Source organism: Alligator mississippiensis, chromosome 4 (genome assembly GCF_030867095.1).
Source record: "Alligator mississippiensis isolate rAllMis1 chromosome 4, rAllMis1, whole genome shotgun sequence".
NCBI lineage: Eukaryota > Metazoa > Chordata > Crocodylia > Alligatoridae > Alligator > Alligator mississippiensis.
The window spans coordinates 105039281-105064059 of NC_081827.1; the positions used below are offsets into that span (position 1 = coordinate 105039281).

At 45.1% G+C, this 24779-nt stretch overlaps 1 long non-coding RNA gene across 1 annotated transcript in view; it reads right to left on the reverse strand.

Moving 5' to 3' along the window:
* LOC106739985 (uncharacterized) overlaps window positions 1-23630 on the reverse strand; it is a 155802-nt gene extending 132172 nt beyond the window's left edge. The window contains exon 1 of the long non-coding RNA XR_009461737.1: window positions 23270-23630. This is a non-coding gene — a long non-coding RNA (uncharacterized LOC106739985). The remainder of the gene's footprint in view (window positions 1-23269) is intronic.
* Between the last annotated feature and the right edge of the window lie 1149 nt (window positions 23631-24779).

Below are 24779 nucleotides of genomic sequence, written 5' to 3' on the forward strand. Positions count from 1 at the left end.
ATTCCAAAAAGTGTTGGAGCTAGGACACAGCCCTGTTTGACACCACACTTGATTGCAAATTCTTCCGAACATAACCCATAGAACTGCACCATTCCATGCATACCAATGTAGAAGGACTTGATGATGCTCAGGTGCTTAGGAGGGCAGCCAATCTTCTTCAGGATTCAAAACAAACCATCTTTGCTGACAAGATCAAAAATTTGATGAGATCAATAAATGCTTTATACAGAGATTTCCTTTGTTCACAGCACTTTTATTGTATCTGTCTCAAGGAAAATATCATATCCATCGTGGATCACTTGGATCTGAAACCACATTGAGACTCGGGGTAGACTCCGTCCCACAAGGGTCTGCAGTCTTAGCAGGACGACTTGAGCAAACAGCTTCCCAATGATGCAAAGTAAGGACATACCGCAGTAGTTACTGCAGTCACTCGTATCACCTTTGCTTTTGTAGAGTGACTATGATCACATTCTTCATGCCTTGAGGAACTTCACCTTCTCTCCAACACATACATATTAATTTGTGCAGATGGGGAAGGAGAATGGATTCACCATATTTAATTTCAACCAATATGCAATCTGCACCTGGGGCTTTACCACAAGCAAGCTGATCAATGGCTTTTTCTACTCCATCTATAGTAGGTTCATGGCCAAACACTGTCAGGGTTGAGAGGTCTTCAAGTACATTGAGAGGGGAGTCAAGGACCACATTTTTACAAGAGGAGAGTTCTGAGTAATGTTCAACCTGTCTGTTTATTGCAGTTATTGATGACTGCCTATGAAGGATTTTAAAGGGGTGTTCTTCCTCGGAACAGGCCTGAGAGCTTTCTTCATGCCCCATACATTGTTTGCTTGTCACCTCAGTCAGCATCTTCTTGGATATTTTCATACAGTTGTAGCCAGTAATCATTTGCACACTGTCTCGCTGTAAGTTTTACCTTTTGCCAGATCTCTCAAAGCACCTGCAAATTGGAGTGGCTAACATTACGCATATATTTAAGAAGAGCGGACCATTTCTTTTCTGTGAGTGGAATTATTTCAGATGAGTTCTCATTGAACCAGTCATTTGAGCTGCAATGCAAGGTACCACAAGAGTTGAAGGCAGTTGCATAGATGGCTTCTTTGAGCTGAACCCATTTCCCCTCAGCAGTATTTCGTGGCTTAAGAGATGATAGAGCCCTGGAAAGAATTTTGATGAATTGAGAGACAGCTTTCCTCACATTTTTTGTAGTAGTTTGTGGCACACGATAGCAGTTTGCTCTCAAGTTGAATCTCTAAGTTCCAAGCACCCATTGAAACAGCAGACTATGGTGGGGAAACACCTTTTTGGTTGGGGGCTGCCCAGCTTGAGGCAGGCAGTAGTTTTCCAGTGAGGTTCAATGACCTCTCCCATCTTCGGAAACAATCCTTGGCACCTGGATCTACACCAATCAATCCATGACTTAACTGGTAACCATTGGCTCCCATTTGTTTCAACATGTTGGCAAATCTGGAGTAACCTCTCCAGGGTGCAAAAGCGTGGGCATTTTCTAGGTCATCAAGAGTTGCCCAAGTGTCAGAATCACACTCTCAACTTTTCCAGCTTATCCACTGGAAAGATAGAACCAATATGATGTGGAGCTGGAAAAGTTGCAGGAAGGAAGACTAAATAATTGCCTAACCAGTACCATCTTAGGGGCTCCACTCTGGATTTTCTTCAGGGTTTACTCCCTTAGCCTTCACCTCTCCCAAGGTAATGCTTGTGGTTACTGTCCTCTTCTTCCACCAGCTTTGCTGTTGGGAAATATCTTCTTCTGCTGAAGCTGCCATTGTGATGACCAGAGGACAGCTCTTAATGACAAGAATAGTCCTCACTTACTAAGTTCAGCCCAGTTATAAAAGTGGTTTCCCAAGATGTGGCAAGTGGAGCCATTAGCATGAGTCAGATGCGAATGAGGACCAGTGATCCCAAACCACCTTAACAAAGTTTCAATGTTTGAGAAACAAAGGTTCTACCTCTCCTCAAACACCGCACACACACCACTCCTCCTTTCCTCTGGCTTTCTTCTGTGTACCTGAGAAGGTGTGAAATTTACAGCTTAAAACAATGAAGAGAAGACTTATTTCTATATGTGAGGGAAATAGGAGGAAGGGGAGATTCCATCTTGTAAAGAAAGATGCTGATAAGATTTTAGCAAGTTTAGAGTTCCTTGAGCACTAATTCATCCCCGTGGGAATTAGTCCCCATTCTTACCCTAACCCCATGCTGTTTCATTGAAAAGTTTCATATCTCTAATGTCCATGTGAGGTTGTTTCCATTACAAGACCTCCATGAGAGAGACTACTCTTACTGGTTTTCATTATTATTGTTGAATAAACTTTTGGAGGAAGCAAATTTTTCAGCAATCCATAACTCCTTCAAATTTGACAGGAATCAAAAATCACAGTTAGAAAAATTAAATCCTGCTTTTGTTTCCTGAACTTAAACAACAGATGAATTTGACAGGTTTCTAAGTCTCATTAATATTACTGTTGTCTGACTCTGAATTAAACCTTGATGACTTATACTGTTTCATGACATTCATACTTCAATAGTAAAAAAAAAAAAAATACTAGAGTTTGTGCCAACTCATGAAAAATTCATTTGAAAGAGCAATCTTTAATGTTTATAGTTCCATGAAAGCTGCTGAAGTAAAAACCTGAAAATACTGTGCATTGCAATATGCTTAGTAAACAGATAGTTACACATGGGACCAAATCCTCAACCCCTTTTAAAAATCACTTTGTACTACAAAGCTGCCTTAAATCAGCTTCCTGAGGCCTCCTACTTGCAAAGGAAGAATTCCCAAGTTATAGGTACACAAGACATTACTGGAAGACAGAGGAGATGGCCAGGGCATTTCTATCTTATATTAACCTGTTGCAGTAACTTCTTGAAGCCATACATTTCCAGAAAACTTCAAGAACCCTGAGGTCCTTTCCAGGAGTGCTGAAGGTCAAGTTGACCTCTAACTGACACAGTTCCAAAGCACCATAATACTAAAGAAACCCCACCTTGTGCTCATACCTTCCAAGTCCTGTTTGGACACTCCTGAAGATGTGGCTCAAAACAAGTGGCAAAACTTTAGTTTCAGGAGTTGATGCTTTGTTCAGGCTTTTGTCTAATAACCCTGCAGCTACAATAAGAAGCAAAGCTGAGTTGTGATATCAAGTTGGCCTGTGTTGATCTCTCTGAATTAGATAAGCGAGCCTCAGGAAACAGTCCTTGTTCAGACCCAAAAGCAAACCTTCAAAAACTTAAGCAATACTCCTCCTCCCAAAATACTCCTGGAACTAGCCCAGTCATCTAGCTCTCAGTTCAGCATGTTTTTAAAAGCTTTGTTGAAGTGTTTTGTTGAACTGGGGTCTCATACCCATGAGTCCTTCTTTCCCGTCCTCACTCACATCTGCTTCCCTTTCCCATCCAGTCCAATAGCCCTTTTAATGAAAAAGCCTCTGTACCCAACAGCCATCTAGTCTCCATCATTCTACAGAATCCTGATGGGTCCTCCTTTCAAATTTCAGGGAAGAGAAGCAGAAGAAAGAACTAGTTCAGGTTCAACAGAGGGAAGACAGATGTGCTGGAAGTTCGTCAGAAGTAAAGGAGACAAGGACTGGTGAACAATTTAGTTGAACTGAGTTGAGCTAGTTTCAGAGGTTCTGGTTTGAGAAAAAGTTCAGTTTACTTATCCCACCTTAAGTCTCCATATGATCTCATGGAACACACCCAGAAAAGTGTGCACATGTCTGTTGTTCATCTCAAGGCAGCACTGTATCAAATCCTGGTATCAACAAAAAAAATACCCGTGGGGGGGGGAAAAAAAAAAAAAAAAGCAGCTCCTGGAGCATGCCCTGAAGCAACCAGAGTCTGGATCCTCCAGAGAGACACTCTGGTACCCGGCCAGCATGTCTCTATGCCTGCCCCCTTCCCCTGCTGTTGCAGCATGCTGGCTCAGCATGCTGGGGCAAATAGGAGTGGGGCAAGGCTGCAGCAGTGACCCTGACCCAGGTACTGGCCCTGGTAAGTAGGGACATGGGGGTGGGGAAGCTGTGGGTAGGATTGTGTGTGGGAGGACTGTGTGTGTATGGGGGGAGAGGGGTACCAAATGGGAGGGGTGGGCCCCTGCCTACCTGCCTCCTGCATGGCAAGCAGCGCCCCCAACAGCAGCAGCTGCCATCAGGCACTCAGGGCCTACTGCTGGCAGAGCTCCCTACATGGTACAGTATGGCTCTGGTCGCTTGAGACCCAGCAACACCTATGCCACGTGTCACAGGCCCAGCCCAACCCAGCCCAGGGGCATGAACCTTTGGGCACTACCGGGCCACTCTTGCTGTCACCTGGGGTCCCGGTGGCACTGCACCCAGGGGCCATGCATCAGGCCAGGCTGGGCCCTGTCTCCATGGAGCTGGCCCAGTCCAATGGCATGTGGGGCACTTGGAGGCAAGACCCGACCTGGTCCAATGTGCAGCCCATGTGTGCGGTGCCCGAAGTCCAGGTGACAGCAGGAGTGGCCTGGTCCTGCCTGAAGGCACACGCCCCTGGGCTGGGGCCACAGCATGTGGCACAGGTGGCCAGGGCCGTGCTGTGCTGTACCACACAGAGACCCTGCCAGCAGCAGGCCCTGAGTGCTAGACAGCCATTGCTGCTGCTGACAGGGGGCTAGGCACTATGTAGGGGGTAAGTGGGGGTCCCACTCCTCCCAAGCATTCCCCCCCATACCCAAGAAACCACCCCCACAAACCCCCCACCTACATAACCAGCCACAAACCCCACACCTCCCCAAACCCCCACACAAGCTCCATACCCACCCACAAACCCCCCAACCCCCCACATCCCCCCACAAATCTTATACCCTGCATCCCCAGCCAGCCAAATATGACAGGACAGGACCTGCTAGCAGGAGCCATAGCTGCGGGGGCAAGTGCCACACTGCAGCCCTGCTCCATGCCCACACCAGTGTTGAGACACTTGGCTCAAGCCTGGGGAGGCTCCTGGTCCCAGGAACTACTTGGGAAGTGTGATGGGATGGAGGTGGCAGCAGGGGTGTGTGAGAGAGAGAGCAAGAAAGAGAGAGAGAGAGAGAGAGAGAGAGAGAGAGATGGGGGTTTGGGGTGGGGGAGTGCTCCAAGTAGAAGAGGCCACTAGAGCCAGCAACAAAGCAGCAGGTGGAACAGCTTCAGCTGGACTAATGTCCTGGTGCTGGAATGGAGCTGCTGGGAAGGAGGCTGTGGGATTAGTCAGGGGCAAGGGCAGAGGCATGGCACTGTCATATCAGTGCTGCTCAGTGCCCCATGTGCTGGTGAGCAAAAGGGGCAAGGGCAGCTCTGATTTTTCTATGATAAAAAGCCAAAAACAAACACTAAAGTGTACAGATATTTAGAATTTGTTTATTACGATGATGGAGGCACTGGTAGGCTTCCAAATAACTTAAAAATTGCAAATATATCAATAAAACATTGCCCAACTGATCTCTCTATATATAGTGGTGTTTCATTTTAATCACACAAGAACTCTATTTTTGGTATTTTAATTATAGAATTTGGGGTTTTTTTAATCAGAGAATTTGCAATTTTTAAACAGGGAACGCCAGGATCCCTGCTGGCGACACAAGTGGTGAGACCCAGGCAAAGGAGCCTGCCCAGAGCCAGGACCAGCTGGAGGGCAAATGAGGTGGCTGACCTGGCCATTTCGGGCCGGGAGGACATGCTTTGTCAGTTCAAAGCGGACTACCACAATGAGCACATCTAAGCGATAGCTGCCCAGATGGCAGGGCAGAAGCACTAGAAGACATGACAGCAGTTCGGCCTGGAGGCCAACTGTGCAAACACGGCCCAGTGGCTGCTGGCCCAGAAGTGCAGGAGGCTCTGCTACAGGGCCCATACCACAGCCCAGGCAGGTGTCCAGATCTAGCAGGCATGCAGTCACAGGGCCGCAGCTCCAAGAGAGCTGACATTGTCGCAGGTGGCAGCAGGTCACAGTCAGGCAGCAGCCCCTACTGCCAGACTGCTACAATAGGCAGAGGATGCACAGGCTACTCTAGGTTAGAGTTGCTTCAGCAGTCCAGCTGGCATAAGGGGCTCACGTCCCCAGGTACCAACTGGCTGGGCCTCAGAAGCTCCTGAGGGCAAGTAACCCTGAGCCGCTCACCAGGGCAGCTTTGTATACTGCTGGGGACAGCACAAGTGTTGGCCCCAGTCTCTAGCTTCCCCTGGCTGAACACCCAGTAGGAGCTGGGCAGGGCCATTTTGCCCCAAGTGGCACAATTTGCCCCATACCAAAGTGCCTGTTCAGGCATGTATGCTGAGGCACAAATCTCCAGCACAAGTTTGTGCCACTGCTATTTGAGCTGCTGCAAGTGCCCACGCCTGCATGTGTGGACGTGCCCATAGAAAGCAAAATATGATTGATCACAAGTAAATAAAAGAGCATCTAATGTGAAGTTCTAACTGCTCCCTTTCCTCACCTTCTGGTTTATATCACAAGATATATTCTGGGGGCTGATGGAATGGTTCATTTATTAGAAAGATCTTCCCACCCAAATAAAAAGCATAGTTGTCGAATTTTTAACTTGAATCAAATCTTACAGGAATTTCTTGGAATAAAATTGCCACTTCTACCACTGAAGCTAACCATGGTCATTGTTGATTAAAGTTCCTTTGCTTAGATTTGCCAAAATTCCCACTTCGATTAAGTTTTCCCATTTTTGCTCTGAAGAGGATTCTATTAATACCTTCTTTTTTTTGGCAGCCAGTTATAAAATGTTAAATCCTTGTTTCCTCAGCAGGGATACAATATCTTCCCTTATTAAAAATACTGAAACACAAGTTTGCCCAGAGGTGTGTTTTATTTGATGTGAAGGGATCCAGTAAAAATGCTTCACTGAGACAGCTAGTGTTTCAACCCATCCTGAAAGGATTTTGCAAGTTTTCCAAGAGTTCTGGTGGGCTGTTTGGTTGATAATTTGTTAACTCTTTACAAAAATTGTAGTTTCCACTATTTTCAAGTGCTGATCTCTATCAAAAGCTGCTACACAGGCAAAGGAGAAGATTGAATCACTTTGATTTGTCAGTGAGGAAAGAAGAAAGTAAAAACGTATGGGTCTTATTTATAAAACTGGCTGCAGCAATAAGTTTTTACAGACAGGTTATGATTTTGACCTCGCCAATCAGTAATCACAAAGGCACTCTCATGATCAGTGATAGTCTACTCTCCAAACTCACTGTTTTTTGTGAGGATGGGGGGGGAGCAAATCTGTCAGACCCGATGCGCAGTCACCCAAAAACCTGATATTCCTTGCATCTTTCAGTCAGTTTCAGTGAAAGCATAGGGAAACATATGTCCTGGTTTCTGGTGCTTATGCACATGCCACTTTCCAAGCATTTAAAAAAAAAAAAATAAATCAAAGGCATAAGGAAACAACAGCCTGGCAGGTCTGCCAAGCAGGGATACCTATGCACTCTTTGTGCAGCACGAGTGGTGTCTCTGCCTGAACGCAGAAAGCCTGAGGGAGAACATCAGTGTCAGAGACTAGCTTAGTATTCTTCAGGCCCTGGCTATGGTTAAATACTTTGGGCCCAGTCCATCTACCACTGAAGTTGATGACAGCCTTTCCATTGATTTAAATGGAAATTGGATCAAGCCTCTAGACCACATCTCTGTCTCTCTTATTTTCATCATTTTCAGTCAGGAGGGGTGAAGGTATTCGCTTCTTTTAGAAAACTTGTTTCCTTTGTCCTGTATTTAAACTTTTCAGCAATTCTGAGCTAACAAAAGCTTTGCTCTCCTGATTGCCCAGCCTTTTTGACCATTTCCTCACCAACTGTACCCTGTCAAAATTCTTGCTGCTCTTCTGCTAGCATAAGTCAGCAGAGTCAGTATTATCAATAGACAATGCACACCAGCAAAGGATCTGGCCCCTGTAAATACCTTCATATTAAGAAGCTATTTCCCTTGTTTGAGACTATCACTGCCTACCTTTTATTTTTCCTGCAACTGTCATGTTGGCAAATGGAACAGCCATCAGAAGGTGTTTGAATTTAAACTTTGTTCTCAAAAGCAAGTAAACCAACACCCACTACTTTCTCTCTCTGCTTCTTGCATGCAGCAGGGTACATACATATGCCATCTGGCTAGGAACTGGAACTGCTGCTGTTGAAAAATATATATATATGCTGAACATATTTCTTCACATGATTATACTTGCCTTAATTGCTTGCAGATGGCCTCTTCTTATCTGTTTTAAGAAATAGATGTGTACATTGAAGACCACATCTGGATCCAAATGCCTCCCAGTTAGCACTTAACTAAACACCATAACAAAACAACCTAAGAGTTTGCTGTCTAATATCCTGTTCCACTGGAACAATGATCATTGGAAATCATTTTTATGATCTCTGGACAAGATATCCCATACTGTTGCTCTGTACACTACATATACATATAGACCTGCAATGTGTGCAATAAGTAGGCAATGCTTATAGACAGGCATTTGACTGAGGTGGTTTAGTCAAGGATGATCCTGCCTTAACAGGGTACTGGACTAGATCATGACCAGATTCTAATAATTCATCAGTTTAATTGATTACTATAACAGGGACCCCTCGGATCCCCCAAAGGACTCCGAACCAGACCCCCAGCACAGTAAGAGGTAGGTGGGGCCCGTGGCAGGGCAGGGAGGGACCCCAAACCCAGTCAGCTGTGGGGCAGCTGAGTGGAGCTGAAGAGGGACATGCCCCCCCCCCCCCAGCTCCTACTTCACCCAGCCCCCAGAGAGCCACGCAACTGAAGCCTCGCAAACAGGACATGCAAACAGGCGTGCAAGTTAGCACGGGAGCTCACACAGGAGGGCCCGAAGCCCTGAGAGTGAGCTGCAGGGTAGGTAGGCACAGCAGTAGCCAGACCATCAGTGGCACAATGTGGATGGCCACACGCCGCACCATGAGGGACCCCTCAGAGCCTGAGGCCTCCCTGTCTGGCACCTCAGAGGTCTCCACCCAGACAGAACCCATGGTTCTGGGCTCCACACACACAGAGCCTCTGGCTCTCAGCTGCCTGGCACATTTCTAGGCATATGCAACCAGCAGCATGGCCACCTCCCCTTGCAAGGTTTGCTCCACTTCGGGGTCTCTAGGGCCCCAGGTAAAGGAGCTCCAGGCCACGGTCCAGAGACAGCATGTCATCAGTGATGGTGAGCAAGAGATAGATACCTACTGCCAGGCCCTTTACACCCTTTCAGGCAGAACTCAAGGACTCCCATACTGTCCAGCCAGAGGGTTGGACCAAGGTGGTCAACAGCCCCAAGGCCCACTGCACCAGGGCCCCCTCCTCATTGGAGCTTTGCAACAAGTATGAACCTCTTGCAGCCCCAGTAGAGCCTGCAGAGCTGCCAGCTCCTGCAGGCAATGGAGGCTCATTCACAGCTACCGCCCCTGCTCTCCCTAAGGCCACAAGTAGAGTGGTTGTCGTGGGAGACTCCCGCCTGAAGGGGACTGAGGGTGCAACCTGCCACCTCGACCCCTTAGCCTGGGAGGCCTGCTGCTTCCCGGAAGCCCATATTTGGGATGTAGCTGAGAGGATCCCAAAGCTCATCTGGCCCACCGACCACTACCCTATGCTCCTTATCCATGTGGGCATGAATGACACGGCTCAGAGCAATCCCAGCTGGGTCATGAGAGGCTACAGGGTTTTGGGAGCGGGGCTTAGGGGGCTGGGAGCACAGGTGGTGTTTTTCTCGATCCTCCTGGTTTTGGGTTATGAGCTGAGGAGGGAGAGGAGGATCCCTTAGTTTAAAGCCTGACCAGGCTTTAAACTAAGCCCACCAGGGGATATGGGGACTACCGCCACAGCAAGCCCACTGGGTAACTTTTGCAAATCCAGCAGGCCAAGGCACTCAAGAGAATCCACCCCTACACCAGCCCCAGAACGATGTATAGGGAAGACTAGGGCCTCCAGTGGGTCACTTACGTGCCTGTATACCAATGCCAGGAGCTTGGGGAAACACACAGGAAGAACCTGTCCTCCTGCTAAACAAGAATGAGTTTGATCTCATAGGGATAACAGAGACCTGGTGGGACTCCACCTATGACTAGGCCACAGGTATAGATGGCTATACATTGTACAGGAGAGATCATGTAGACAAAAGGGGCGGGGGTGTAGCTCTCTATGTCAAGGAAAACTACACATCCCTGCAAGCCAACATTGACATCCAAGGTGGATGACTGGAGACTCTCTGGGTTAAAAAAAAAAATCTGTGGTGAACATGGTACAGGGGACACAATGGTAGAAGTCTACTACAGACCTCCTAATCAGGATCAAGAGCTCAATCAGGAATTCACCAAGGAACTGGCTGAGGCAGCCCACTCCAGGTGCATGGTTGTCATGGGAGACTTCAACTACCCAGACATCTTGTGGGAAGAGCACTCAGCCAAATCCGAAGTCGCAAAGCTTGACTCAAGAAATCTATTGACCGACCAGAGGCAAAGCGCTGCTCGACCTGGTACTGGCAATGGGGGATGACCTAGTCAGCAACCTAATGATCCAAGTGAAACTGGGAGACAGTGACCACGAGCTGATCATCTTCACTATCCACCATAAAGCTGGCAAGTCAGTCAGCAATGCAGAAGTCCTTGACTTCAGGAAAGCTGACTTTGACAAGCTCGGAAGGCTTGTTGGCAAGGCCCTAAGGGACCATGACCCGAAGGGGAGGGGAGTTCAGGATGAGTGGTTACTCCTCAAGATAGAGATCCTGGAAGCACAACCAATGTCTATCTCGTCTCGGAGGAAAGGCAGGAAAAGGGAACAGCAGTCCCCGTGGCTCTGCAGGGAACTAACAGACCTCCTGTGACTAAAAAGAAAGGCCTATAAAGGATGGAAGACTGGAACCACCTCAAAGGATAAGTATTCTGCACTGGTCCGGACCTATAGGGAGTGAACCAGGAAAGCCAAGGCTGCGACTGAACTCCAGCTGGCTACACGTATTGAAGACAATAAAAAGTCCTTTTTTAGATATGTGGGGAGCCAGAGGAAAAGCAAGGGTAACATTGGACCCCATTAATCCAAATGGGACAAATGACAACCGATGCCCAGGAAAAAGCCAACCTGTTTAATGGGCATTTTGCATTGGTTTTTCAGCAGCCCCAAGGGACGGCTTTGCTCAATACAGTACGGGATGGCCAGGGTGATGGAGAATTGTTACCCTTCATCAATGTAGACCATGTGAAGGAACACCTTGACAGGATGAACACCTTCAAGTCAGCTGGCCCAGACAGTTTACACCCCAGGGTACTTAAGGAGCTGGCAGGCATCATAGCTCAGTCACTCGCATGGATCTTCAAGAACTCGTGGCATTCAGGTCAAATGCCTGAAGATTGGAAGAAGACCAACGTGGTTCCTAGCTTCAAGAAAGGGAGGAAAGTAGATCCGGGGAATTGCAGCCCTATCAGCCTGGCCTCTATCCTGGGGAAGATCTTGGAAAAATTTATCAAAGAGACCACTCTTGACAAACTGGATGATGGCAACATCTTGAGGGATAGCCAACATGGGTTTGTTGCAGGTAGGTCTTGCCTGACCAATCTTATCTCCTTCTATGACCAGGTGACATATCACCTGGACAAGGGAGAAGAGATTGATATCTTGATTTTAAAAAAGCCTTGCACAAAGCTGGACAGTTATGCTTCTGTCTAGGTTACACAAATGGTGGTGGCTGATGTGTTTGAACCTACAAGCCATTAACTGTCCTAGATCCAGAGGGTCACTGCATACAGCTACCCTTGCTTCTGCAGTTGGGCTGTTTGAGTGCAATGTTCATGATTTATATACATGATCACTCTGAATCTGGCTCTGGCCTCACTGTGCCCTGAGCTGCGGTGATTCTGGATGGTGCAGGATCTTGGGTAGATTCTGGCACAGCTGAATCTACTGGTAGTAAAGGAAAAATGGAAGCTAAAAACTTGAGCAGTGATGGGTAGTTTCATTTCTTGACCTGTTGCCCACAATCTTCCCTGAATTTGAGGCCAGTCCTGAAATTTTCTTCTCTGTAGTTGGAGTGAGAGCAGTATCCAGTATCTGAATGGGAACTCATTAAGGCTGTGCGAAGCTTCGGTCCCTGATTTGATTTGTCCTGATTCAGTTGCCAAATCTCCAAATCTAAATTGAATTGGAGGACTCTTTAATCTCTCTGAATTGAATTGGAGAGATTTGGAAAGATTCAGTGATTTGGACATAGACACAGCTCTAAATGTTTTTTCTACATGCCTCTAGGTACCAGGCGGCTCGTGAATGCTACAATGCTGGGGCACATGGAGCGTCCCACAGAAATGCTGGGGGTTCCCTAGCGTGCTTGACAGCAGACCCAGAAGTGGACTAGAAGCACTTCCAGTGCACTTCTGGGTCTGCCGGGGAGCACTGAGGGCCCCCCCCCTTCTCCTCAGCTCGGCAACTGGTGCTTCCTGGGTCGGGGGGGGGGCACTTGGGGTCCCCCTGTGGCTGATCACTGTGCCGGGAGAGTGCAGGGGGCCCCTCCAGCGTGCTCACTGGCAGACTCCAAAGTGGACCAGAAGTACTTCCAGTTCACTTTGGGGTTTGCCACTGAGCACGTGGCGTCCCCCCCACCCCCATTCAATTTGGATTCAGCCCAAATCGGGGACAGTGATTCAATCTGTTGAATCAACAAATTGAATCACTGTCCCCAATTCGGGCCAAATCCGAATCGAATAGGGCCCGCTTTGCGCACCCCTAGCTGCCATGGCTGTATGTTTGTAAGCTAAAATGCTATTTGTTGTAGACTTAACAAAAGTTTACTTTCTTTCATGTAACATTCTTGCAATATTCTTCGTGGTATATTATTCCTGGCTAGCAAACAGAAAGACAGAAATAAAGTTTGAAACATCTTGTAGTTTTGTTATAGGAAAGCTGAATTACGGAACTAAAAATGTCTTCGTGGATAACATTGAAGTTATGATGACATCAGCTTGGGCTCATGAAAGCTAATGGGGTGTGTATATATGTATGTGTGTGTGTGTATGCGTGTACCAAGTCTACCCTGCCTTCTTTATGAATGACAGCAAAATGTTAAGATCAAGGCAAGCTTGTTTCCTAGTTGTGTACATGTGGAAGCATTTTCTGCTTCAAACCTATGTCAAAGAACTTGTGTATACAATATTCCTCGAGTGCCAATAGTCAGACCTAAGAACTGGATGCTTGCAAGTATTCTGTAGGGGAGACCACTTGCTGGTTTATTTTTTAGCATAATTTTTCCATATGTGAAGGATGTTAAATGGAAAATGAATAATGTCAAAATAGTGTAAAAATCTTTAATTTAATGACCCATTGAATAGGGCAGTGCTTGGGAGTCAGGGTTTGCAAATGCTCAAGTGTTTGACTTCACATGAGTTATTTCAATTTTTTACATTTTCAGTTCTTTCCTGTGTGTAATTTGGGGAAAATGGTGTTCTGTTTTATGAAATTTGTTTTGAATAATAAATTATACAGTCTTCTAGAAGAGTTATTCATGTATAGTTTTCCTTTTAGTAAAGAAAACATAATTTATTAGGGAAGCAGGCCCTAGGTAAACTGTATACATCATGTAAGTACATTTTCTTATTTGGTCAACAAATATACGTGTTTGTATTAGTTTTAATGTAGCTCAGGGGTGGTCAGAACTATAGAAAATGTGAGCAGCATAGTGAACACAGATGGAGGGTCCGTCTTCATATGTTCTAGGGTGGGTCTTCTTTAGTCAAGACATACCATTACCTCAGGCTCTTTACTTGGACACCTATTGTTTAATATGACCTGGAGTAACTATTCCTTGGGATTCCTTTACAAGTTAGTTTGGTGCTACATATTTAACTCATTTTACAGGGAATTCTATTTTTTTTTTTAATGAATTTATATATATTTCCTATTTATCCCAAATTTGGGAAGTAAAACAGATTTTACTGATGAGTGAACTGTCAAGAGAGCATATTAAACTGTAGGATCTTCAGGGGGAAAGCTGCTGTGAAAGAAATTTGGAAGTTAAATACAATAGGTCAGTTGTGAAAGGGGATTTAAGTACACTGGGAGCCAGGAACTTAGCTCCTGTGTTCTCATCTGGGTTCTTACACAGATTTTCTTGTCTGACCCTAGGCAGTTATTTAACCTCTTCACAGGACTTATCTGTAAGTTTTATAGGAGTATCTTTTTGAAATAGCAAGTGGAAGATTTACTCCATCTGCCTTCCCAAGCATTCCTGCTTTGACTTACCTTCAGACATGTCTTAGGGTAGTATTATGTCTGTTTGTAACTCTCACACATCCCCATGTGCAGGAACGTGTGTTCCCCAGAGACAAATAGCAGTGGCACATATTTGTGTCCTTGCTTGTTGTTCCTGGGGAACACCCCTGTGGGGTGGTTTTTGACACCAGGATCTCCTGTTGTCAAAAACCACCCCCATCATGCTGCAAATCAGCAGCACAGCGAATTCCTGCATGTGTGGTATGTGCAGTTTGCAGTGTCACAGAAGGTTCTGCAGCACTGCAAACTGCATATGTGTGCTCATCTGGATGCACCCAGTGATTTCATTCCTGACTCATTTGTGAGTTTTCCTAGCCTCTGATGAGAGTTTCACATGAGCTGAACGAGACAAGATGAAACAAACAGCTATTTGCTATTTAGGAACTAATGGAGGGTTGGTAAGGGAATTCTGTCTGTGCTATGATCCCCTGACCAGTCAGAGAAGACCATGGAGATGGAAATGAGGATTCACCCTCACTGATCAGATGGAGGGTGTGTGTATGGACCAGGAGTCCTTGGAAAAGTGGGGCTTTATGCAATCACAGACCATATCCAGACAAGTGCAGCTGTGTGGTATGTGGTCTATTTAAATATATATAGTTTGTACTAAGAAGGTGCACACATACCCGAAAATATGCTACCACATTTCTGAAGTGAGGTGCCGGGGAAAGTTTTGCTTCAGATGTTAAAACTGTACATTTGCTCTATGGCAATTTCCAGCCATTTTGTTCACCATAAACAGGCTATCTATCTATATCTATCTCTCTCCTTGACTGTACTAGTGTCTCATATTATACATAAAAATAATATGAGACAAGAATAGTCAAGGTTTTTAGAACATTACATCCAAAATGGTATTATTGAAGCCATCAGAACCCTGTTGCATGCCATTCTACTACATCATACGTTTCATAGATCTCTCAGACATTAGGGCTAGAAGGGAACTCAGAAGATCATCAAGTCCAGCCCCCTGCCCCAGGGGCAGGAAGTTAGCTGGGGTCACAAGACCCCAGCAAGATAAACGTCCAAATGTCTCAAAGAACTCCAAAGTAGGTGCTTGCATCAACTCTGGAGGCAGTCTGTTTCAGGCTTTGGGGGCTTAGAGGGTAAAGAAGTTCTTCCTTATGTCCAGCCTGAAACGGTCTTGGAGAAGTTTTGACTGTTTGACCTTGTCATCCCTTGGGGGGCTCTGGTGAACAGGTGTTCCCCCAGATCCTGATGTAAACTCCTTATATACTTATAGGCAGCCACCAGGTCCCTCCTGAGCCTGCGGTTTTCTAGGATGAAGAGTCCCATAATCCCTATTCTTCTGCCCTCTGATCATGTGCATGGCTCTCCTCTGGAGTCTCTCAAGCTTCTCCACATCCTTTTTAAATTGTGGAGCCCAGAATTGGATGCAGTACTCCAGCTGCAGCCTCACCAAGGTGGAGTGCAGCAGGAGGATGACATCCTGGGATTTGCTTGAGAAGCATCTATGGATGCAAGCCAGAGTTTTGCTCACTTTACCAGCTGCAACATTGCATTGGTGGCTCATATTCAGCTTGTGGTCAATCATGACCCCCAAGCCCCTTTCTGCCATGGTGCTAGCAAGCGTAGTGCTGCCAAGCCTATAAGCATGCTGCTGGTTTTTTTCCCCAAGGTGGAGTACCTTGCATTTTTTGGTGTTGAATGCCATCAGGTTTTTGTCTGTCCATTTTCTGAGCCTGTCTAGGTCAGCCTGGATCACCAGCCTATCCTCAGGTACGGACACTTTACCCCAAAGTTTGGTGTCATCAGCGAACTTGGCCAGTCCGCTTCTGATACCAGTGTCTACATCATTAATAAAGATGTTAAAGAGTATAGGTCCAAGGATGGAGCCTTGGGGGACCCCACTGGTCATGGCACACCACAATGATTTACTTCCATCTATTACCACTCCCTGGATCTGACCTTGGAGCTAATTCCCCAGCCATTGGACTGTGATGTAGCTGAGGCCTCAGCTGGCCAATTTTTCTATGAGGAGATCACAGGACACCAGTGATCACTGCTGCTCTGCTCTCCCTGCTGCCAGAGTTGGGGTGGGGGAGAAGAGAGGCGATGGGTAATGACAGGGGACAGGGGATGAGAGGGTGCAATGCCCTGCTACCTCCATTCTGTCATACTCCCCCCACTTGCGCAGTACCTGGGGCTTGTGCCCTGTTCACCCAACTAGTGTTACAACACTGCCTGGTTTTACAAAGAGTAGGAAATCACTCTAGCCCTGAGGCAGTGTGTAATTCTTCTGCCACTCTTCCACTGCTAATCAGGGGGAGCATTCTTCCACTGTGCTCCTTGCAGAGAATGCCAGCACCCAGAACATTTAGACAGTCTCAGCCCAGAGAACATTATTCACCCATAAATAGTCCAGCTCTGTAGGACTTCCTTGTCAAAAATGAAGGGCCTGGTCCTGCCCCAGTGATGTCAATGTGACTTTTTACCACTGATTTCAATAGGTAGAGGACTAAGTCCTGAAAACAGATTTCAGAATGAAGCTGAAAAAAAGATCCTTTATTTTAATAGAATTAAGCACACAGCAGTTGTTTACAGGGTTGAATGTGAACATTATTTCTTTCTTTAGTGGAGCATTATATTATTAGTGGGCCCTTCAAAGTGCCCCCAGTGGGAGCATAACCACCAAAACACTCAAGTCCATGCTTAAACTTTAAACTAAATCCTGTTACGTGTTTAAATGTTGTGCATATATTTAACTGCTATGCTGAACCAAGGTCTGAGTGCTCAGTACCATGTTGGCTTGAGGTCACTTTCAACCAAATTTCTTCTAAAGGTAAACAAGGACATTCTGACAAGTATATAAATGGTCACCATCTTCCAGATGCTCCCATTCAGCACAGCACACTGCTTAAAGCTCCTTCTATTTTGTATCTACATAGCATAACTCTGATCCAAGCACAGTGTTGCACAGAAGGCAGGGATTAAAAATGAGCAACATCAGAATTCATTAACCCCAGTAATAGTGTTAACCCCGTGGCTACAGAACATTGGCTTTAACATTATCCACTTTGTGCGTACTCAGTAGCATATTCTTTATAACCCTCAATCAATTCTCTCATCCAGCTGGAAGCTGATGCCAAGATGACTTAGAAAATAGCATTCAGGTTCCATATAATAAAGAAAACCACAGGAATGGTCTGTTAGCATTAAAATTACAGAATCATTAAAAAGCATTAAAGATAAACATGCCATCAACATGAGTCAGCCAAGTGTACCACTGCAACTTAACCATTTAAACAACCTAAAGTTTTACACAATGTATAAAACCTGTGGGTATATATGCTATGCACAATGCCACAGTAAATTTTCCATGCAATACATTTCCCTTTTCTCTATTCATTTCTAATGTACTCTTAAGGATGTAACTGCATGTTGTAATGAGACAAAACAATTCAAGTTTATATCCCCAGGCCAAGGGAAGTATCAATAGCTTTCTGTCATCTTCAATATACCATAACAGAAGGGTATTCTACTGGATCTTGCAGCATGATACTATGGGGATTTCAGAGATTAACTGGCCCATTTCTACAAATTGTTAGATTCCAGTACTTTTTCTTTGTTTCCCTAGCTACTTTTCTAAATAAATTTATCTCTTTGATCTCAAGGCCAAAAATACCATCTTTCTTCATCACTTTCAGAGAATTTCCAAAAGCAACTGACAGATACCATTGTTGAAATTCTCTACTGCTTTCTGAGTATTACATTGTCAGGTTTCTATATTCCTGACAGACATTCAAGTTGTATACTCAATAGCACTGAAATTAAAACAGGCCAGGACCAATTAATGTACTTAATAGCCAGCCAGTATGTTAAGTATTTGACATGTTAAGTATTTGTCCCCAGATCCCTCTCCCTCTATGTTATTGATTTCTTCATGCCCTCCTAATTGCTATTTATTCTTGCCTCAAAATATCTTATTGGCACTGGCCCAGTGGTGCTGCGTGTCCAAAGGGGCGATCCAAAGTCAATGGATGGCAGCATTAAGAACACAGTCTGCTTCAATAGGCATTGGAGTCAGACCACAAATATGTTAAATGATTTTTAAATCTGTAATTATCCTGAAAGGGAAAATTATGGTTTCAAAACACCATCATCTATGGGTACCTCCAGAACAATTCTTTGAGGAGCAGGTGACTTAGGAATTTCAAGATACAGGGCCTCAGCCAAAGCCTGCTGAAGTCAATCAGTCCTTTCCACTGATTTCAGTGGGCTTTTGGATTATGTTTATGAAATGAGTGGATTAGGGCAACCAACAGCCATTTTGGTTGTTGGCACAGTGATTCTCAGCATTCAATCTGCAGAGTATTTGTTACATTATCTAAGCATGAGATTTTGCTCCAGTGCATTGCAAACTATCCGCCATTATAACTCCGCTCTTTGTACATTCCATAAAAGTTGTCCATCAAGCCACCATCTTATAGTAAACACTCAACCTCATCTGTAAGGAAAAGTGGGACTAACAACACCAGCCTCTCTCATACATATATTACCTGAACCTCTTCTCTCAGAGTATCAACTGAAGCTCATTTACAAGGTCATGGTTCAGCTCATATTTCATCGGCTTCTAAAGCTACACTGACCCATATGATTTAGAGCAGTATCTAGCAGAAAAGAAAGGAAGCATTCAAGAACTTAGAATATGGATATCTACTATGCTAGTCCATCAAGTGTATCAGTGCTAAAGGCCAACCCCATTTCTTTAAATCAGTCATGCTGTAACTTGATCCTGTTCCTCTACCCATGAGGAACATAGTAGCAGAGCAATTAAAGGCATCTTGCTATAGGAAAGTTCATGTCCCAGCCCAGACTTCAGTCAAAGACAGTGCATACCTGGGAATACAAATTGAGGGCTTAACTGCAGCTGTCTGTTATTTTAGGCCCCTTATTCTCTCATGTGCAATTGACTATAGAAACTAGTGTGCCTTAAACATATGAGACCACAGGTTACTAGGCCTGGGAGGACTTCTAGCCTTGACTGATCAACTGTTGCAGGATTTGGGGGGGTCACACAGCATAGTCAGATCCCTCTTGGTGCCATGGGACTTGCATATGGAACCAATGATCATTATGGAACCCATAAACCAACTCCTCCACTAGAAACACCTTACCATGTGGTCCTGCTCTGAAACATAATGACATTAGCATCAGTAGCATCATTAATACATGGACCCAATTAATCATTCATGCTGTTTTCTGCAGGGAAGGGAGGGACTGTAATAGAACCATTAGGAGATGCAGGAATGTCCCCCAGTTCCCCAGGAAAGGTGATGTCACTAGGGCTGTGCAAAATTTCAATGGGCATTTTGTTTTGAAGCTGTTTCGACACATTTCAAACTCAAAACCGCAAAATCGAAATGAAACAAAAGGCTTCGAAACAGCTTCAAAACGAAACAAGGGTACTCAAAACGTTTCAAAACATTTCGAGTTTCAAAGCCAGGCTTGCTTGAAGCTAAACAGAAACTAAGGAGTGGGGGAGGACTGCTCCGATATTGACATCTAGCTCCCCGATCGCTTCCCCAGCTCTTCCTGGGGGGTGCATGCCCCCAGACCTGCGTGCAGGGTTTCAGTAGGCAACCTGCTGAAACCCTGCACGCAGATCTGAGGGCCTGTGCCCCCAAGAAGAGCTGGGGAAGTGATCATAGGGCTGGGCGGGTGGGCTGCAGAGCTGTGCCAGACTCTTCCTAGGGGGCACAGGCCCCCGGATCTGCACATGGGATGACAGCAGGCTGCTGCTGCCAGCTGGGGCCAGCACCTGAGTCTGTCCAGTGCAGCATGCACTGAGCACTGGGAAGAACCCAGTGCTGGCCCTGGCCCCAGCCAGCAGCAGCAGCCTGCTGTCATCCCACATGCAGATCCAGGGGCCCGCTCCCCCCAGGAGGAGTCCGGCACAGCCCCCCCGGGGGGCACAGACCCCCAGATCTGCACGCAGGATGGCAGCATGCTGCTGCCGTCAGCTGGTACCAACGCCAGCACTGGGTTCTTCTTGGCACTTGGTGCAGTCTGTGCCAGGCAGGCTCGGGTGCTGGCGCTGGCTCTGGCCCCAGCTAGCAGTGGCAGCCTGTTGTCATCCCACACGCAGATCCAGGGGCCCGTACCCCCCCAGGAAGAGTCTGACACAGCCCTGCAGCCCTCCTAGGGCGGCACAGGCACCCAGATCTGTGCACAGGATGACAGCAGGCTGCAGCTACCAGCAGGTGATATGAGTTTTTCTTTGAACAGTCTGAGGTGCAGTTTCCCAGAAATCCCTAAACCCATCTCCTTGAAACTTGGCAGGCTTCATGCCCTCTGAAGGGGCTACCATCCTTGTAATTTTCATCCAAATCAGTCAAGAAATGACCAAGTTATAGGCATTTTCATGATTCACCATTATAGCCTATGGGTGAAATGTCGAAATGTGTCGAAGCTGCATCAAAACAGCAAAACAGTTTTGACAAGAGGGAAAGGAACAGTGCTTTCAAACAGTGAAATGAAACACTGTCCCTTTGAAATGGTGACACAGAAGTCAAAACGAAACAGTGCTGTTTCAAACAGCCCTAAATGTCACCATAATACTCAGCAGCTTGTTCCCCACCTTAATAATCTGATAATTATACAGTTGATATGTACACAATATTAAATCAACATTTTTCCTGCTGCAGCTTGCAGGCTATTTAGCCTTATTTTAATCATAATATAATTTATGATTAAAATAAGGCTAAATAGGAATACAAGATAATGATTAACACAATATATTATGGTATATTATGGAGGATGCCAGCCCACCTAGGTAGAGCTAGTTGACTTCAACAGCTGCATTCCAGGTCATTCAGGCCCACAAGTTGCATCTAATAGAAAAAGCACCAACTGTTTTAAAAATGCCAACCAACATCAAAGCATGTACCCAACATGCTCCAACCACAGATCACAGTGAAAAGATGGCCTTCTTGCTCTACCTGTTTAATCAGTATTACTATAGGTAGTAGAACCTCAAAAGATACTGCTTTCAGATATGCAATGCCCAACTTTCAGGGGCCCTGCCACCCAGTGGAACTCTCAATGCAGGATCCCGGTACAACGGCTGGGAAGAGAAGTGCCTCAAAGTGGACTCCGTAGAAGGCAGCAAGCTGAGCTGAAAGATGCCTAAACTAGCCAGTAGGAAATGCTAAGACAATGGACAGTCTAACCCCTGCCCAAAAGAAGTCTAGCTACACTTAACTCCACATTCTCAGCTGTGACCCCACCCCTGCATTTAGAGCTGACACTGTTCTTGGTAGAGGCAACATGAATAACTCAGCAATACAGCAATAATCCAAATCTCAGTCCAGTGGTTACAGCATTTCCCCTGGCTGTGAGATCTCTCAACTCTTTCCAATTTGTTTACATCGTTCTTGAAGCCTGGTACCCAAAAACAGGCACTACCGAGTCAGGCCTCAATACCGCTGAACAGAATGTAAGACTTCTTTGTGATACTGGCATGCAATACTCCTGTTAATACACCCCAGTATGTTGTTAGCTTTTTTCAACTATATTATAATTTTAATTCATATTGTGTCTGCAATCTGTTATAACTGCCGGGTAAAGAAAGGTATTGCAGCCTGGTCAGTTGTTAACTATTTTGTATTTGTGCCTTTCATTAGTCCTTTTAAACATTTTACTTTGCATTTGCCTTACTGAATTCCATCTTACTTATTTGTGTCCACTGCTCCAATTTATCAAAGTTGATCAAATTTATCAATGAAGATACTAAAAAGTACTAGAACCAGGACAGATCCCTGGATACCCCACAACGTAACTACATAACACTTCTTAGTTTGACATCAAGCTATTAATGACTGCCCTTTGAGTTGGCTGTCATTTTCTTCACCATGCTCTGGGATTAGCAAATATTTGATGCTGGTCAACCACCCTACCCAACCCCATGCAGCTTTAATACTAGGGCATTGCTAAACATGTACTTGTACTAGGCTATATTCAATGAAGTGCTAAGAGGATATAGTTAATTAGGAGCTTGCTGTTACATCTAGGTTACACTTAATCCTTGTACCTTTTGTAACACTTTTTCATGCAAAAATAAAGGTTTATGGTTTGCCCATAGTTTCCTCTTTGTAGGCTGAGCTTGCTCAGTTTTCTTTGCCTTTAGCTCAAAAGTCTTAATTTTGAAAGCATTTTGTTATTTTTGCTGTTCTTCTCCGAGTTCTCTCCCAGTTTGTCTGCCTGGTTTTCATTAAGTTCCTGGCTTCAGATGACCAATATCACAACTATGCCTATTGAAATGCCTCTTCAAAAGAAGCTAGCCTGTAAAGCTGAACAGATCATACATGCTGGACCCCACACCTGCTCACCCAACACACAACCCCAAGAAAACTAAAGTCATGTCACGTCCACATCATCACATCTGTGTGGACCAGAAGTTAAAAGATCAATTACATTGCTCTCACAGCAGGTTGGGCATACTTCCAGTCTGAGAATGCAAAGGGATCCACTCCAAAGCACATAAAAGTAAAGACAGGTGAGTGAGCTGAAGATATGTATGAAAAGAAAAAACACCCTTACAAACTACCAGCTGCAGGGTTTGCAAACCATTTTGTCTGTCTGGCCAGGCTTCAAAAAGAGTGATACTTCTATTTATGTAATAAAGATAATCCATGTATGAAAAGTTAGTGAACATCTTTTAAATGAAAAAAATGCAACAGCTACAAGGAAAATATAATTCACCCAAGCATCATTTTAGTTAAAAACTCCCAGATTTAGATTCGTTTGTATAGTTGAAAAGGTAACACCCGAGAAGTCTTGCTTTTTTGCTTTAAAAAAAAGTACAAATCAAACTGGAAAACAAGGATACTGCTGTTGTAGTGGCACTAAAACAAACTCATGCATCTAAGCTCTTGGTTCTGGGCAATCAGAATGTATATCATCAACATAAGCTGAGCTACACTTCAAAGACAAAAATGAAAATATAAATTACCTCCTTTGGACCCAAATCCAGCAGTCTATCCCAATTCAACAAAGCTGATGACAGGATGACCAAGAACCATGAGAAAAGGCAAAATGACCTTCAGAGCTTAGTTTATAGTTTGGGGTGATTATAGCTCAGCTACACACACCAGGAGACCATGCACTGTTAGCAAGGGCCATTAACAACTGCAACTGCAACACCTGTGGCATGTTAGTCTCTTGCTTAGAAGGGTAACAAAAGGAGGGAGTCAGCAAGGAGAAGAGGGTTAGCTAGTACTTTCTTACCTAAGCAAATGTTTGACACTGACCATTTCAAATGTATGTTTTGGTTTATTGTTGTTTGGTATCTGTTTTTCCCAAATGGGAAACTGATTAAAAAAATTAAAGCTATAGTTGTGAACTTAAATGAATACAGCACCAATGCTATCACCAAGGGGATTCTCCTGATCTGCACTGGTTCTGTGTCAGCTGCCAGAGGCTGCTCCTCCTCACTTCCATAGAAGCAGACAGGTGATATGATGTCTGTCCAGGCTTTCAGCCAGTTGTCCTTCAGCCAGTTAGAAATAGACCCATATTGATCCCACTATTAGCATCATGTGTCAAAGGGCCTGAACAAAAAGGCTGTCTTGTTACATTGTTGTGCCAGTCAGCCCTTTGACAAAGGCATATGCTTAAAATTAGGCATCTACTTAACAGCTTGGCTGAAGAGGGATTACTTAAATACTATGCAGAATTACAGCCCTAAAACAGATCCTGAAAAAATGAATGGTCTTAAATCCTGGAAGCTATATCATTGTCTGCTTTTTTATCCTTTCCAGCAATCATCATTCCAAACATATCCAGTGGGACTGAAAGCGTCCAGTGTGCAGAGACCTATGAAACAAAAAGGTCCAACCAATAAAATTCATGGTCGGACATCATGAAAATATGTAAGTAACCTGAGAGATTCTTTGCACTGCAAGGGGCAGTATTCCCCAGGCTAATTCCATCAGCATAGAACTAGGGAAGACTATTTCCCCAAAGAATCATATATAGCTTTCAGAGAAGACCTGTTGACATTGTATCAGTATTGAGAATGGAGACAGAGCAGTAACATTTTAGGCAACTCCTCTACACATGCAGGTATAATGGGCATGATGGGATCTAATATGCAATCCACATGATCATGTATGTCCTGCCATGCCACATGTGCATGGCAGGAGGCAGGATTGTGGAATTGCAAACCAAATCCCATCACACCTTATTGTTGGTGCAAGGGACTCTCCCTGCACTGCCAAGAAGCAAGATCCTGTGACTGGAAGTCCCCTCAGCTGACAGGGCTCCCAGTCCCATGGATGCACCATGAACCCCCGCAGCTGGGATACTGCAGCTTATATGCTGCAAGCAAGTTTGGCAGACACAGTTAACAGCAACAAATTGTTTGTTTGCAGCAAAGCTCTCAACATAAACTGAGCTGAAATGGTATTCACAAACTGGAAAATGCTCCTATTCTATACTAGGTGATGGTGCTAGGTTAGGGA